Genomic DNA, 18,674 nt, shown 5'->3' with positions numbered 1-18,674 from the left:
AATCAAGGAGGCCCTTGATCCCCTCTGCCAAGCGGCCTGTCCACAACCACAGCCCAGTTCCTCCCACGGCTGGGAATTATGGGATTTCCCTTTGCTGCTTTCACAGATGACACTACCACCCAGCTGATATTTTACTGAAAACAAAGAGATTCAGCATAGTCTTCATTTGAATTCTCCTGTTGGGAACCCTGAAGCTCCCTCATTTCCTCTCCAGAGTTTCCCATTTTCTAAAGTAATTTGTCCCTTGTTCAATTATCTGGAGCACATTACCAGTAAATGACTATGTGTGCATAAATCACTGACAATGTTCTTTAACTTCTTAGTTTTAGTCTCTTCAAGGGTGTTTCCCCCTTATTTATGTTGATGACTCATCTTTTTTTCCCCCCCCGAGTCAAGGGAAACAAGCTGTAACCCTGCCTGAGAGTTTCAGATCCACGTTGAAAAACTTGTGTTGGATGCTGTGGGTGTTCAGAAAGGACAGAGTAAATGTACACACCACGCCCCCTGGTGGCTGCACTTGTCTAGGGTTTGAATCCATAGTGGCAGGTTACTGTATTAAATGTTAATTAACTAGTTCTGTTGCCGGCAGAACCTCCAAGAGCTCCGAAGTGACTGGATAAGGGCTGGATCTCTCTCACTTTTCCTCATTCGAACGAACACCCTGGTGAGGCAGGAGATAGGTGAACCCCAAGCTGAGCAACTGGAGTTTGTTCCCTGTGGAGAGATACTCTAAGACGATGATAATAGCAAGAGGATAATAGAAGAGGCTGAGAGCTATATATTTTTCTGAATTTACGCATGACTTCCCCTTAGGGAAAAAAAATGCCCAGTAGTGGTGTGGATCAACTACTGCTTCTGTTTCAGCAACTCATACCCTCACCGTTAGGTTTGTTTGACCAAGAGTCTTGCCAGAATCTGAAATCTTGGACTTGTGATCTGCATGGATCCCTGAGAATCCTTGCATTTTAAGAGAAAAAAAAAAATGTGTTCCAGGTATGAATGTACATTATATATGATTCTTCTCAGTTGGGGAATTCGTCTTAAACAAGCGTAACAGAATCCCTCGCGGCCAGAATGGGGTTGGGTGGAACAGATTAGACTTTGAAATCAACTGCTGCTTGTGATTTGGAGTTCAGGGAAGAAAGCAAAAAGCAGGAAGGAACAGCCATCTAATCTTGCTCGTGTTCATCCTTTATCAGATGGAATTCTGCCTTATTGGTCCCCCAGGTATTTTGTAACAATGTGCCTTTATCAACTATGAGTTTTACAGGCAAAGTTCTCAAACAAACAGACATAAAACAGAAAAGTAAATAAATACCAGGAAATTAAATTCTAATACATGTGCCCTTAATATTTTCGGTCAAGGCAAACCCTTTGAGAAAATAAATTATACTGTGAATTCTGTTAAAAGATGACTGTAGGTCTTCTCCTTGATCTTACCACAGTGGGAAATGAAAATGCAAATGTGGTATTTTAGTTCCTGCAAGACTTTGAATTTAATTTCTTAATCCCCATACCTCAAAATCTAAATTAAGTGGAAACTTCAAGTTCCCTGATTATTATTACTCACACTAATATTTGAGTTTGTAAACAAAATTTGAGTATTAAACAAAATTTAATTATTTTACAGACCAGCTTTATAAATTGGTTCTTGTACTTGTATAATATTGTACTTTATATAATATTGCAAATTATATAAATCTACAGTTTTCACTTTTGTTATCACATTTCTCTTATGAATTATAATCAATAATTATTGATCGTTTAATGTTGTTTAGTCACTAGGTCATGTCCAACTTTTTTGCCACCCCAGGCACTGTAGCTCACCAGGCTCCTTGTCTGTGGGATTTTCTAGGCAAGAATACTGGAGTGGGTTGCTATTTCCTTCTTCAGGGGATCTTCCTGATCCAGGGATCAAACCTACATCTCCTGCATTGGCAGCTGGATTCTTTACCGCTGAGCCATAAGGGAAGTCCTTCCTTATTCAGGCTATACACTAATAAAACATTTAAAAAATAACTAAGAATCCCCTGATACCACATTGCCCTAGATAACTCAAGATCTGCCTCTTTTGGCTGGGTAACTTGAGGTGGCATCCTATTAAATTAGTTTTTCCTCTAATAGCTTTCTAATTCGTAGAATGAAAGCAATTTATTCAGTAAAATTTTCCTAAGCTCCTAATACATGGCAGGCATTATGTTCAATGCCTGGGATACATCAGCGAAATAAGCATACACAGATCCCTATCCTCTTGGAGCTTAAGTTTTAGAAATGAGAAAGAGACAGGCAATAAATACACAGACGAATGATACAGAATGATTGTAAGTAGTAACTTTTTGTTATGCAAAAAGAAAACTAAGAAGGACAAGAAGAACCAGGAATATGGAGGGGGCAGGATGCAATATGAAATGACATTGAAAATACATGTACAGTAATTTAAATTGTGACAAGTGCTAAGTGGAAGCATAAAGCAAGGATAGGAGAAAGAGAGATGGAGTGTTTGTGACAGGGAGGCAAGAGATCAGATGAGATGAGATCACAATGTTTATGGAATCAGTTCAGTTCAGTCGCTCAGTCATGTCCGACTCTTTGCGACCCCATGAATCGCAGCACGCCAGGCCTCCCTGTCCATCACCATCTCCCGGAGCTCACTCAGACTCATGTCCATTGAGTCCGTGATGCCATCCAGCCATCTCATTCTCGGTTGTCCCCTTCTCCTGCCCCCAATCCCTCCCAGCATTAGAGTCTTTTCCAATGAGTCAACTCTTCGCATGAGGTGGCCAAAGTACTGGAGTTTCAGCTTCAGCATCATTCCTTCCAAAGAAATCCCAGGGTTGATCTCCTTCAGAATGGACTGGTTGGATCTCCTTGCAGTCCAAGGGACTCTCAAGAGTCTTCTCCAACACCACAGTTCAAAAGCATCAATTCTTTGGTGTTCAGCCTTCTTCACAGTCCAACTCTCATATCCATACATGACCACAGGAAAAACCATAGCCTTGACTAGATGGACCTTAGTGGGCAAAGTAATGTCTCCGCTTTTGAATATACTATCTAGGTTGGTCATAACTTTTCTTCCAAGGAGTAAGCGTCTTTTAATTTCATGGCTGCAGTCACCATCTGCAGTGATTTTGGAGCCCAAAAAAATAAAGTCTGACACTGTTTCCACTGTTTCCCCATCTATTTGCCATGGAGTGATGGGACCGGATGCCACGATCTTCGTTTTCTGAATGTTGAGCTTTAAGCCAACTTTTTCACTCTCCTCTTTCACTTTCATCAAGAGGCTTTTTAGTTCCTCTTCACTTTCTGCCATCAGGGTGGTGTCATCTGCATATCTGAGGTTCTTGATATTTCTCCCGGCAATCTTGATTCCAGCTGGCAGATTGGATATGGCCTTTCCAGGGCACTGTAAGGACTTCGGCTGTTAGCCATTCGAGGATTTGAGAGGAGAAACAATATGTTTAGGCTTAAGTTCATAGACATTCTGGTGGGTGAGAGTAGAAGGTGGAAGATCAGTTAGGAGGTTGTATCAGTCAGGGTCGTGCGAAAGAAGGAAACTGCTCAGGTGTTTTAAACAGAAGAGGATTCAATATAGGAAATTTGGAGAATTGTTGGAAGAGCTGGAGGAGTAGAAGTCAGGTGTCCTCACTGGCATTGGTCTTCAAAGTCTCACCACTGTGATGAAACCCAGTTATGAGAAAGCTGATTCTGATTCCTGCAGTTATTGCTATACTCCAAACTGGGTCTCATACCCATGAAGCTGGTGGAGAGACCTTGGAAGGAAAAGGGATCCAGAATCCAGTCACCAAAATAGTCCTGTTTGCTTGCCAGCATTCACATCATCAAAAAGATGATTCCATTTCCCACCTTCTGTATTTTGTGTGTGTGATTATTATCAGGAACCAATACATAGACCCTAATTGCAATGGGGGTCTTCCCTGGTGGCTCAGTAATAAAGAATCCACCTGCCAATTCAGGTTCCATCCCTGGGTTGGAAAGATCCCCTGGAGAAGGAAATGGCAACCCACTCCAATATTCTTGCCTGGGAAATCTCATGGACAGAGGGGCCTGGTGGACTATAGTCCTTGGGGTCCAAAAATAGCTGGACACAACTTAGCAACAAAGCAACAGCAAATTGCAATGGGCTCTGGGAAATGTGGCTTTTAACTTTCCAACCTCTCCAAGAGTGAGGAGAGCAATGAGGGGGGTTAAGAAAGACGGTCTGATTACTATCTACAGCTGAGGTCACTGAAGCAATCCGGGTGAGAAATAGCGGGGACTGAGACCAAGATGGTGCCAGTGGAGTGGTGAGAGGTGATTGCATGGATTCAGTATACAATCGAAAGGTAGACACAGTACATTTTGTTCATGGCCCAGATGTGGGGTGTGAGGAAAAGAGAGGAGTCAAGACTAACTCCTGGTTTCTCAGTCTGAGCTTTGGAAGAATGAGGCTGACATGTCCTCCTGAGGGTGTGTCTAAGTTAGAGCTAGAGGGTGAAGGGCACATTTAGAGAGAGGCTGATGACCTGTTTCTAACCATTCACCATAAGTTCCAGGGGCACAGTGGAAGCATTTCTGAAGGTAAAAAAGTGTGAGACAGAGAATGTGTGGAGCCTTGTATGGAGGACCCGAAAGACCTGGGCTTCATAAACAGGGGCCAAGGGCAAAATGAGATTGGTCCTTACGATCCTTGGGGAAGAAAGTGGTGGTGAGGCTATGAATGTTGGGATGAGAGAGGGGTAGGAGGTCTATTAAAACACACCGTTCTGGAGCTCCCCCTTAACCCTTGCTGCTGGATCATCATGAACCAGGATTTATAACCAATACCCTAGGTCATCCTAACATTAAGACTCTTGTGAATATGATGTCACCTTGTCCCTAGATAAATAAGAAGCCATGTCTGTACCTCACGATCCTGGGAAGCCGTAGTAGCAGTAAGTACCTAAAGCATCCTCACTCTCCCACCTGGCTCTCTAGGCCACCATTGGTGAGTCCACAACAACCAGCAAGATTCTGTCACGAACTGGGCCAAACTCCCACAAGCATCTTTGCTCAAGAATATCACAACCTTATTTCATCAGGCAGCCTCCAGCTGTCCCCCTATTACAGAAGTGTGTTCTGTGATAGAGCCAGAATCCTGCTTCCCTGTGTGACTGTGAGCAGAGCCCTGTTACGATCTGAATTAAGCAAGAAGTAAATCTTTTCTTTGTTTGCTTGTAAGAAATATCTTCCTTCTCTGAGTTAAAACAAAACAAAACAGAAAAGCAAACTCCTATGTCTTTGGTGATTGTTTTAGAGGTTTATTTTTCATATTTAGACCTTTAATTTCCTTGTGATTACTTTCAGACGTGGTGCAATGTAGCCATCCACTTTTTTTTTCTTTAACCTTTCTCATGTGCAGAGCCTGTCATCCCAATACCATTCATTGACTCAGCCTGTAGTAGGGAAGAACAATCTGACTCTGTATTAGATCTGTTTCTTTTATTTTAATCTTCCTATTCTATTGCTTTTGCTACACGTTAACTACTAAGTTGCCTATAGCCTGAGCTATACAGGATAGCCCATTCTCAGCTCTTACATTTCTGGCTCAGTCAATCAGGGCTGCAGGGCTATCTGTGACAAGTATAACACATGAGCCTCTTCAACTGTGAAAATGCCAGCATCCTATCTGATTCTTTGGGAAAATTTCTTGAGCAAATAATACAGGCTGCAGAAATACACAGTTACAGAAAAGCAAAGTGTGATTATAAATGGCTTATTTCTTTAGATTATAACATTCATCACGATGAAATTGCATTTTTAAGACTGTTCCTGCTGACAGTGCATAAAAACATTGCTTTTTTAATCATAGCAAAGTATCAAGAGATTAGACATTTATCTCAGGTAATAAATTTGAAGATGGAGCACACACTTTTGCACTCAGATCCAGCAGACCCTCAGATGTCTTAGGGGACATGAGAACTAGTGTGGGCCATGAAAAAGATCCTGTGTCCCACCTTTCCTAATATGGTACAGTTGTCCGAAGGTATTTGTGGGGAAATTGTTCCAGAATCACCTGCGAGTACTGAAATTCAAGGATGCTCAAGTCCCTTATATAAAATGACATAGTATTTGCATTTAATCTATACGCATGCTCCCATATACATTAAATCATCTCTAGATTCCTTATAATACCCAGTACAATATGAATACTATGTAAATAGTTGTAAATCCCATGTAAATTCTATGTAAATAGCTACTGAGTCTGTGGTATAAATTAAGTTTTGATTTTTGGAACTTCCTGAACTTTTTTTCCAGTATTTTCAACCCGTGGTTGGTGGAACCTATGAATGCAAAGTTTCAACAGTACTGCCGATGCTGGCAAGCCAGTCAGCCCCCTGCCACTCTGTCTTCCTCCAACAGCCCTGTTCATAAAACCCTGCAGAACCAGGCCCCATGCAGGGGAGGGTTCCAGCTCAGCAGGGAAGAGCAGCAGGACCAGGAGGCCAGGCAGCAGCAGAAGGAGTTAGGATTTTCTCTCATTCCTGCAGAGGGGCAGAAGAGAAGGAAAGGTTTCCGTATGGGGTTGCTCAAGGTGTGGACCTCTCAAACTTCCTGAGCTTTACATTATGGTCAGAAAACCAAGAGGGTAAGCTCTGGAGGCTCCATATACTTGGCCAGCAATTAGACTCTCCTCTTGCCTTTCAGAGGGGCTTCCCAGGTGGCACTAGTGGTAAAGAACCCGCCTGCCAATGCAGGTAGATGTAATATATAACTTAAGCTGCATATATATATATATATATATATATACTGTAAATATATTAAAAATACATATTTGCCAATCTGATGAACCATATTGCATTACAGTTTTAAAAAACACTTTGTGCTGTGCTGTGCTTAGTAGCTCAGTCATGTGCGACTCTTTGCAGCCCCATGGACTATATAGCCTGCCAGGCTCCTCTGTCCATGGAATTCTCCAGGCAAGAATACTGGTGTGGGTAGCTGTTCCCTTCTCCAGGGGATCTTCCCAACTCAGGGATTGGACCCAGGTTTCCCACATTGCTGGTGGATTCTTTACCATCTGCTATTTATTATTTGTGTCTTCATTTTGTAAATGAAGCAGTTGATACACAGGTTATTAAGGTAACCTGGCCAAAGTCACAGAGCCAGTGGTGGTTGAGCCTGAATTATCCCTGAGGTTGTTTGACACCAGACCTGTGGCATAGATCACAGATTTTGCCTGAAAGTATCAAGGAAAGCTCAACATTGGAAGTGATATTTGAGATAGGTCTTAAAAGACAGTTACTAAAATGACACTGTTTTAGACTGGATGAAATATGACATGAAATCAAAGACTTCAGACTAGAAGGAACAATGAGTGTAAATGCACAGAAATCTGAGAGCCAGGACCCCTTGGGGAAGGTTGCTGGAGATTGATCCTGGTGACACTTCTCACCCATCTTGGGAATGGAGACATAGCAGTCTTTCTCTATGCCCTCCCTTGCTCTTTCCAGCAAGTCCTAATACACCTTCCCAGAGGTTTGTGTCCTCTGGTCTTCCTATCTCTAATCTTCATCAGGCCCGGCATCATCCCTGTGTGTAGTCTCCTACGTGGCCCTAATCCTGCAACACCTTTCAGATCTTTGATCTCAGCTCCAACACTATTTACCTACTTTTCATTCTAGCCAGCTACTTTGCTGGGAATGTCTTCTAACCTACTCAAGAACTGCAAACCCTCCATACTAGAAATCTCAAGATTCATCATCCTCACCCTCGTTTTTCACCACACTCCTCCATCTGTCCAGCTTTCACTCTCTTTCTCTTGGAACACCTCCTAGAAACACCAATTCCCAGGCCTCCTTTGATCACCATAGCCACTGCCTCAGTTCAGGCATCTGGATATTCGCCTGGATTTCTGCCTAGAACTAGGTCTCCAACTCCCCTGACTTCACCACCACACGTTCTGTTACTTTTCATGAGTCGTGTTCCCTGGTGCCAGTAGATCTTTCTGATCTTTTAATGCCGCAGGGAGATGGAGAACTTAGCAAAACTAGAAATGGCCGTGGGTCTCTAGGCCTGAGGTTTGATTTCTATTTTGGAACATTAGTACCCTGCTCGGGGACCAAATGCTCCTCAGTTGACTGGAAGCCTCCCTGTTGTCTGCTCTGGGTAGCTTCTCCCCTCTCGATGGCCCCACCACTCCCATCTCAAGCACAGACCCTGACTCGCCTGAAGAGAGACTTTGTAGAAGTGGCACGGACTATTCCAATTATAGGAGTAGTTTGTGTCCATATTCCTATTATTTTTCAAGCTATGATAGAAGCAGTTGTAATTGCTCCTATCATTTTTGGGATTCTTAAGTGTAATTTCAAAGTATTTTTCCTTTTCGGTGACATTTGCTTTCTCATATACTTCATACCCTGGAATGAACTAACACAACATACTTCCACTTCCTGTGGATAGTAAGAATATTCTTTAATAGGAATGTCCAAGCAAGTGGTGATTTTAAACATGTTCCACTGCCGTTTTTGCAAAATAAAAGGACTTATACCTCTTTTAGACAAAGTTGAGTCTATAAATCCCCCTGGGCTTACATTTCCAGTCCCATTGTAATGAAACCTGGGGACAGAGCATTTATATACTGTATAACAATCTCCTTGATTAAGAAGCTGAAGAGCTCTTGTCAAACAATAATGGAAGGCTTTGAATTGAAAATTATCTGAATTGCTGCAAAATTCTCTTATGGCTCTATTAAAATGTACAATGTCCCCATTAGAAGAGGCTACAAGAGCTGTTCCATGAAAATTATTGAGTTTCTTTGAAACATTGTGTTCCTTATGTCATTCCATGTCTCTGATGGCCATTTCCATTCAAATGAAAATTCTTTGTTTGCCTCCAGTTCTTTTAGCAGCTGGGGTGTCATTCCCTCCATTTCTTCAGTACAGCTCGTATACTGATCATCAAATGCATTGTCAGCCATGTCTAGGTCAACATGGTCAGACACCTATAAGGCAGGAACAGTGTCCTTGGGAACTGTAGGGGAGCAGAGTATGCCAGGCCCAAGCATGCCACTTTGGCATGTGGGTTATTTTGAGGTGAAGGCAATCAACAACCAGCAGACTCAGGAAAAAATTTTACCTCCCTCTTCACTGCCTAAAAGAATTTAGACAAGGGGCCTATACCAGAGAAAGAACTATTACCAGAGATAACATTTTTTATCTGAAAGCCTACATCTACATTGCATGGCAAACATTTTGATGGGGACCATTTTTAAAGTCTCTATTAAATTTGTTACAATATTGCTTCTGTTTTATGTTTTTTGTGTTTTGGGATTTTCAGGAAATTAAAAGATGCTTACTCCTTGGAAGGAAAGTTATGACCAACCTAGACAGCATATGAGAAAGCAGAGATATTACTTTGCCAACAAAGGTCCGTCTAGTCAAGGCTATGGTTTTTCCAGCGGTCATGTATGGATGTGAGAGTTGGACTGTGAAGAAAGCTGAGTGCCAAAGAATTGATGCTTTTGAACTGTGGTGTTGGAGAAGACTCTTGAGAGTCCCTTGGACTGCAAGGAGATCCAGCCAGTCCATTCTAGAGGAGATCAGTCCTGGGTGTTCTTTGGAAGGACTGATGCTAAAGCTGAAAACTCCAATACTTTGGCCACCTCATGCGAAGAGCTGACTCATTGGAAAGGACTCTGATGCTGGGAGGGATTGGGGGCAGGAGGAGAAGGGGACGACAGAGGATGAGATGGCTGGATGGCATCACCGACTCGTTGGACATGAGTTTGAGTGAACTCCATGAATTGGTGATGGACATGGAGGTCTGGTGCACTGCAGTTCATGGGGTTGCAAAGAGTCGGACACGACTGAGTGACTGAACTGAACTGAACTGAGGCATTGTAGGATCTTCGCTCCCCAGCCAGGGGTTGAACTCACACTCCCTACATTGGAAGATGAAGTCCTCATCACTGGACTAACAAGGAAGTCCCAGGGCAAACAACTGATTATCAAATATCTGCTCTTTTTTTTATCTTCCTGTGAATTACTCTCCTCCCCTTTGAAGCCCCAAGCCCCTATTGTATTTCTTAGCTTGGGATGGCATATAAGCCTCAACTGTGTGATTTTCCTTTGAGTCTCATGTCTTTCTCGACTACTGTATATACATAATTAAATGTGTTTTTCTCCTGTCAATCTGTCTTATATCAGTTTAATTATTAGACCAGCCAAAGATCCTAGAGCGGAAGAGAGAAAAGTTTTCTGCCCCATGCCCTCATCATATTGACAGGGGAACTGGCGTGTACTTGGCACTCCATACTAACCAGTTTATGTACTCCTTGCTCAGAATGATGTACAAGTCACGTGACATGGTCACGTATGTCATGAATGATACATGCATGTGTGCACGATAGCTACACACTAATTACACTCTGAAATAATTAAGCTTTGAGCTTTTATTTAGCTTCTCAATTTTGTCTTTAAAATTCTTGAGATTCACAATTTCTAACAAGCCCAATTTATGGAGCCCATCCTTGGAGACCTCTTGCCTATATGTGCTATGAGAGAGTAGGTGTCAGAGAGATGAGGACTCATCAGCAGGAAATGTTACCTGTACTTTTAGACACCAAGTTAGGATCAAAAAGTGAACCACTGCGCCAAGAACAGATGCCATTGTCAAGGTCAGTCGGGATTGCAAAGAAACATAAGACTGAAAGTAAAGTATGAAAATGTAGTTTTATTGTAAATACGTCCCTGAATCCCTTTAGTGTTGTTGCTGTGTTAGTCGCTCAGTCGTATCGAATCCGAATCTCTGTCCCCATGGTCTGTCCATGGAATTCTCCAGGCAAGAATACTAAAAATAGGGGGTTGGATAATGGCATACTAACAATACTAAGAATAATGGCAACATAGTGGGTTGCCACTCCCTACTCCAGCAGATCTTCCTGACCCAGGGATTGAACCTGGGTCTCCTGCATTATAGGCAGATTCTTAACCATCTGAGCTACCAGGGAAGCCCCTCTTTAGTGCTAGTTCAGTTCAGTCACTCAGTCATGTCTGACTCTTTGCGACCCCATGAATTGCAGCACGCCAGGCCTCCCTGTCCATCACCATCTCCCGGAGTTCACTCAGACTCATGTCCATCAAGTCCGTGATGCCATCCAGCCATCTCATCCTCTGTCGTCCCCTTCTCCTCCTGCCCTCAATCCCTCCCAGCATCAGAGTCTTTTCCAATGAGTCAACTCTTCGCATGAGGTGGCCAAAGTACTGGAGTTTCAGCTTCAGCATCATTCCTTCCAAAGAAATCCCAGGGTTGATCTCCTTCAGAATGGACTGGTTGGATCTCCTTGCAGTCCACGGGACTCTCAAGAGTCTTCTCCAACACCACAGTTCAAAAGCATCAATTCTTCAGCGCTCAGCCTTCTTCACAGTCCAACTCTCACATGTAAGCGTCTTTTAATTTCATGGCTGCAGTCACCATCTGCAGTGATTTTGGAGCCTCAAAAAATAAAGTCTGACACTGTTTCCACTGTTTCCCCATCTATTTCCCATGAAGTGATGGGACCGGATGCCATGATCTTCGTTTTCTGAATGTTGAGCTTTAAGCCAACTTTTTCACTCTCCTCTTTCACTTTCATCAAAAGGCTTTTTAGCTCCTCTTCACTTTCTGCCATAAGGGTGGTGTCATTTGCATATCTGAGGTTATTGATATTTCTCCCGGCAATCTTGATTCCAGCTTGTGTTTCTTCCAGCCCAGCATTTCTCATGATGTACTCTGCATAGAAGTTAAATAAGCAGGGTGACAATATACAGCCTTGACGTACTCCTTTTCCTATTTGGAACCAGTCTGTTGTTCCATGTCCAGTTCTAACTGTTGCTTCCTGACCTGCATACAGATTTCTCAAGAGGCAGGTTAGGTGGTCTGGTATTCCCATCTCTTTCAGAATTTTCCAGTTTATTGTGATCCACACAGTCGAAGGCTTTGGCATGGTCAATAAAGCAGATAGAGCAATTTGATCTCTGGTTCCTCTGTCTTTTCTAAAACCAGCTTGAACATCAGGGAGTTCACGGTTCACTAAGCGCAGGCGGCGGTGGCGGGCCGGCTCACTAAGCGTAGCCGAGAGCTACCCCACGTCCGAAGTCAGGGACAGCGGCCCAGAGTGCCAGGCTGCGACGGCGTAGGAAAAGTCAGGAGGAGCTACCCCACGTCCGAGGTCAGTGGAGGCCGGGAGGAACTACCCAGCGTCCGAGGCCAGTGGCGGCCGGAGGAGACATCCCATGTCCGAGGTCAGGGGCAGTCAGGAAAAGCCACCTCGCGCCCGAGGCCAGGGGTGGTGACCCTTAGGAGCCACCCACGCCCGAGGCCAGGGCCGGTGGCCGGGAGGAGCAACCTGAGGAGCGGTGGCTTAGCAGGCACAGGAGGGCCTAGAGGAGCTATCCCACGTTGAAGGTCAGGAACAGTGGAGGTAAGGAGATACCCCTCGTCCAAGGTAAGGAGCAGCAGCTGTGCTTTGCTGGAGCAGCTGTGAAGAGATACCCCACTCCCAAGGTAAGAGAAACCCAAGTAAGATGGTAGGTGTTGCAAGAGGGCGTCAGAGGGCAGACACACTGAAACCATACTCGTAGAAAACTAGTCAATCTAATCACACTAGGACCACAGCCTTGTCTAACTCAATGAAACCAAGACATGCCTGCGGGGCAACTCAAGACGGGTGGGTCATGGTGGAGAGGTCTGACAGAATGTGGTCCACTGGAGAAGGGAATGGCAAGCCACTTCAGTATTCTTGCCTTGAGAACCCCATGAACAGTAGGAAAAGGCAAAATGATAGGATACCAAAGAGGAACTCCCCAGGTCATTAGGTGCCCAACATGCTACTGGAGATCAGTGGAGAAATAAGTCCAGAAAGAATGAAGGGATGGAGCCAAAGCAAAGACAATACCCAGCTGTGGATGTGACTGGTGATAGAAGCAAGATCCGATGCTGTAAAGTGAAATATTGCATAGGAACCTGGAATGTCAGGTCCATGAATCAAGGCAAATTGGAAGTGGTCAAACAAGAGATGGCAAGAGTGAACATCAACATTCTAAGAATCAGCGAACTAAAATGGACTGAAATGGGTGAATTTAACTCAGATGACCATTATATCTACTACTGCGGGCAGGAATCCCTCAGGAGAAATGGAGTAGCCATCACAGTCAACAGAAGAGTCCGAAATGCAGTACTTGGATGCAGCCTCAAAAACGACAATATGATCTCTGTTCGTCTCCAAGACAAACCATTCAATATCATAGTTATCCAAGTCTATGCCCCAACCAGTAACGCTGAAGAAACTGAAGTTGAACGGTTTTATGAAGACCTCCAAGACCTTTTAGAACTGACACTCAAAAAAGATGTCCTTTTCATTATCAGTTCAGTTCAGTTCAGTCGCTCAGTTGTGTCCAACCCTTTGCGACCCCATGAATCGCAGCATGCCAGGCCTCCCTGTTCATCACCATCTCCCGGAGTTCACTTTCACATCGATCGAGTCTGTGATGCCATCCAGCCATCTCATCCTCGGTCGTCCCCTTCTCCTCCTGCCCCCAATCCCTCCCAGCATCAGAGTCTTTTCCAATGAGTCAACTCTTCCCATGAGGTGGCCAAAGTACTGGAGTTTCAGCTTTAGCATCATTCCTTCCAAAGTAATGCCAGGGCTGATCTCCTTCAGAATGGACTGGTTGGATCTCCTTGCAGTCCAAGGGACTCTCAAGAGTCTTCTCCAACACCACAGTTCAAAGGCATCAATTCTTCGGCGCTCAGCCTTCTTCACAGTCCAACTCTCACATCCATACATGAGCACAGGAAAAACCATAGCCTTTTCTAGACAGACCTTAGTGGGCAAAGTAATGTCTCTGCTTTTGAATATGCTATCTAGGTTGGTCATAACTTTTCTTCCAAGGAGTAAGTGTCTTTTAATTTCATGGCTGCAGTCACCATCTGCAGTGATTCTGGAGCCCCAAAAAATAAAGTCTGACACTGTTTCCACTGTTTCCCCATCTATTTCCCATGAAGTGATGGTACCAGATGCCATGATCTTCGTTTTCTGAATGTTGAGCTTTAAGCCAACTTTTTCACTCTCCTCTTTCACTTTCATCAAGAGGCTTTTTAGTTCCTCTTCACTTTCTGCCATAAGGGTGGTGTCATTTGCATATCTGAGGTTATTGATATTTCTCCTGGCAATCATGATTCCAACTTGTGTTTCTTCCAGCCCAGCATTTCTCATGATGTACTCTGCATAGAAGTTAAATAAGCAGGCTGACAATATACAGCCTTGACATACTCCTTTCCCTATTTGGAACCAGTCTGTTGTTCCATGTCCAGTTCTAACTGTTGCTTCCTGACCTGCATACAGATTTCTCAAGAGGCAGGTCAGGTGGTCTGTATTCCCATCTCTTTGAGAATTTTCCACAGTTTATTGTGATCCACACAGTCGAAGGCTTTGGCATAGTCAATAAAGCAGAAATAGATGTTTTTCTGGAACTCTCTTGCTTTTTCCATGATCCAGCGGATGTTGGCAATTTGATCTCTGGTTCCTCTTCCTTTTCTAAAACCAGCTTGAACGTCAGGGAGTTCACGGTTCATGTATTGCTGAAGCCTGGCTTGGAGAATTTTGAGCATTACTTTACTAGCATGTGAGATGAGTGCAATTGTGCGGTAGTTTGAGCATCTTTGGCATTGCCTTTCTTTGGGATTGGAATGAAAACTGACCTTTTCCAGTCCTGTGGCCACTGCTGAGTTTTCCAAATTTGCTGGCATATTGAGTGCAGCACTTTCACAGCATCATCTTTCAGGATTTAAAACAGCTCAATTGGAATTCTATCACCTCCACTAGCTTTGTTCATAGTGATGCTTTCTAAGGCCCACTTGACTTCACATTCCAAGATGTCTGGCTCTAGATTAGTGATCACATCATCATGATTATCTGGGTCGTGAAGATCTTTTTTGTACAGTTCTTCCGTGTATTCTTGCCATCTCTTCTTAATATCTTCTGCTTCTGTTAGGTCCATAACATTTCTGTCCTTTATCGAGCCCATCTTTGCATGAAATGTTCCCTTGGTATCTCTAATTTTCTTGAAGAGATCTCTAGTCTTTCCCATCTGTTGTTTTCCTCTATTTCTTTGCATTGATGGCTGAAGAAGGCATTCTTATCTCTTCTTGCTATTCTTTGGAACTCTGCATTCAGATGCCTATATCTTTCCTTTTCTCCTTTGCTTTTCGCTTCTCTTCTTTTCACAGCTATTTGTAAGGCCTCCCCAGACAGCCATTTTGCTTTTTTTGCATTTCTTTTCCATGGGGATGGTCTTGATCCCTGTCTCCTGCACAATGTCACAAACTTCATTCCATAGTTCATCAGGCACTCTTATCTATCAGATCTAGGCCCTTAAATCTATTTCCCACTTCCACTGTATAATCATAAGGGATTTGATTTAGGTCATACCTGAATGGTCTATGCCCTGCTTCATTCCGCATTCAAAGGCCAAATTTGCCTGTTACTCCAGGTGTTTCTTGACTTCCTACTTTTGCATTTTAGTTCCCTATAATGAAAAGGACAGCTTTTTTGGTTGTTAGCTCTAAAAGGTCTTGTAGGTCTTCATAAAACCGTTCAACTTCAGCTTCTTCCGCATTACTGGTTGGGGCATAGACTTGGATAACTGTGATATTGAATGGTTTGCCTTAGAAACAAACAGAGATCATTCTGTCATTTTTGAGATTGTATCCAAGTACTGCATTTCGGACTCTTTTGTTGACTGTGATGGCTACTCCATTTCTTCTGGGGGGTTCCTGCCTGCAAGTAGGGGACTGGAATGCAAAAATAGGAAGTCAAGAAACACCTGGAGTAACAGGCAAATTTGGCCTTGGAATGCGGAATGAAGCAGGGCAAAAACTAATAGAGTTTTGCCAAGAAAATGCACTGGTCATAGCAAACACCCTCTTCCAACAACACAAGAGAAGACTCTACACATGGACATCACCAGATGGTCAACACCGAAATCAGATTGATTATATTCTTTGCAGCCAAAGACGGAAAAGCTCTATACAGTCAACAAAAACAAGACCAGGAGCTAACTGTGGCTCACATCATGAACTCCTTATTACCAAATTCAGACTCAAATTGAAGAAAATAGGGAAAACCACTAGACCATTCAGGTATGACCTAAATCAAATCCCTTATGATTATACAGTGGAAGTGGGAAATAGATTTAAGGGCCTAGATCTGATAGATAGAGTGCCTGATGAACTATGGAATGAGGTTCATGACATTGTACAGGAGACAGGGATCAAGACCATCCCCATGGAAAAGAAATGCAAAAAAGCAAAATGGCTGTCTGGGGAGGCCTTACAAATAGCTGTGAAGAGGAGAGAAGCGAAAAGCAAAGGAGAAAAGGAAAGATACAGGCATCTGAATGCAGAGTTCCAAAGAATAGCAAGAAGAGATAAGAATGCCTTCTTCAGCCATCAATGCAAAGAAATAGAGGAAAACAACAGATGGGAAAGACTAGAGATCTCTTCAAGAAAATTAGAGATACCAAGGGAACATTTCATGCAAAATGGGCTCGATAAAGGACAGAAATGTTATGGACCTAACAGAAGCAGAAGATATTAAGAAGAGATGGCAAGAATACACGGAAGAACTGTACAAAAAAGATCTTCACGACCCAGATAATCATGATGATGTGATCACTAATCTAGAGCCAGACATCTTGGAATGTGAAGTCAAGTGGGCCTTAGAAAGCATCACTATGAACAAAGCTAGTGGAGGTGATAGAATTCCAATTGAGCTGTTTTAAATCCTGAAAGATGATGCTGTGAAAGTGCTGCACTCAATATGCCAGCAAATTTGGAAAACTCAGCAGTGGCCAGAGGACTGGAAAAGGTCAGTTTTCATTCCAATCCCAAAGAAAGGCAATGCCAAAGAATGTTCAAACTACCGCACAATTGCATTCATCTCACATGCATATTAAAGTAATGCTCAAATTTCTTTAGTGCTAACAAATCCTAATTTCAAATTTGTGATGTAGTATTCCAGACTCCTAAATTTCCCCTCCATCTTAAACAACTAACCTTGATGTCCTAGAAACCATTGTCTGAATCTTACCCACACCAGTTAGGTGAACCTGGCTTTGGTGCAGCCTGAGAGAGGGCCCCTGATGAAAAAAGGCCCCTTCCAATCAGACAGCTTTCTGTTGCGCAGACTACCAGTTAGAGGAAAAAATAAGGTTTCATCGACCCTCCAAAACCTCATCTTCTCTCTCCCCTTGGATGAATACCTTGACTCTTTTCAAAAGTATGGTATCAATTGTCTTTAAAAGCAGTTCTTGATATTTGCTAGTCCAGGGCACAAATTAATTTAGGGCCCCCAAATATTTCTCAGAGTTAGAAGCTTTCACCATGATCAGCTTGCCTCATTATGTATTATATCTCCAGCAAAGGTGTTGTTTTTCACTCTCCTCTTCTGGTTATCAAAAAAGAGACATGTTTAATAAAACTAGTCAAGCAGTTAAGGTGAGATAGCCATCAGTCCTTTATTCATGGAACAGAAGGGGAACAGAATATGCCACTTAGGTATACTGATTATTTTGAATTCTTGTTCCTGAAGAAATAGCCAGTGCAAGAAAGACACTCTGACCTCTTTTGTCCCCCTGAGCAATAAAAGTTACACTTCCTATACCAGGAGAAAGAGAGACATCCTTATCACCAGAGATAGGGGATTTATGGCCAAGAAGACTGTATAAACAAACCTTATCAGTCCTTTACTATTTTACTACCCCAATCCCAAACTTCCTTGTCTTACCAATTCTTTACAAATTTACTGTTTATTTGTCTAAAAGGTATAAACACTGCCTGCTTTGGTCACTTATTTGAGTCTCATATTTTTATGGGTTCCCATACATGCAAAATTTAATTTGTTTTTCCCTTGTTAATCTGTCTTCTCGATTTAATTATTGGGCCAGCCAAAGAACCTAGAAGAGAAGAAAGGAGAATTTTCCTCCCTCACCCAGCTCTTAGTAAATAACAAGATCCTAATTGTGAGTATGTTTTGTTTCTTTCCATAGAAATGTGACCTGGCCTTGGCCAGGATATGGAGCAACCTAGAACTCGAGAAAGACAGGGGCAATAAATAGGGAATACTAACATAATGGACCTGCCTCCTCTCCATTGGGTAGGACTATCACAGGGAACTCTGTTTTGGAGCTGATATTGATTCCAAAGGCTTTGTTGTTTCAAGCAGGGATCCAAAACTGAGCCTTTCCGTTATTTCTTCATAGAAAAATACCGCAACCCCTTTCAAAGGTGAGTTATTAGTCTTCATGACAAACAGTTCTCAGCATTTTCTAATATATGGCTTTGATTTTATGTCAACACCACGGAACATGTTTCAATGTTGTAATCTCTTGCTCAGACCCAAACTGCCTGTGATTAACTGCACCTAAATAAAATTCATTTTTCCTTTTTTAAGAACACAAGCCACATACCTAGCAAGGTGAGCCGAGGATCTTCGGAGCAAGGGCCACCCAACTTCTTGGTGAGCCCAGACTTTTTTCCTTTCTGAATATCCCTCTTAGCAAATAACAGATTTTAACTCTCACCTTTTGTCTGTGATCTTTTATTTTCCACAACAATCTAGTTTGTTCTTGTCAGAATCTGGAAGAACACAGAGCCTG

Source organism: Ovis aries, chromosome 15 (assembly GCF_016772045.2).
Source record: "Ovis aries strain OAR_USU_Benz2616 breed Rambouillet chromosome 15, ARS-UI_Ramb_v3.0, whole genome shotgun sequence".
Taxonomy (NCBI): Eukaryota; Metazoa; Chordata; class Mammalia; order Artiodactyla; family Bovidae; genus Ovis; species Ovis aries.
Note: the sequence above shows the minus strand (reverse complement) of the source record.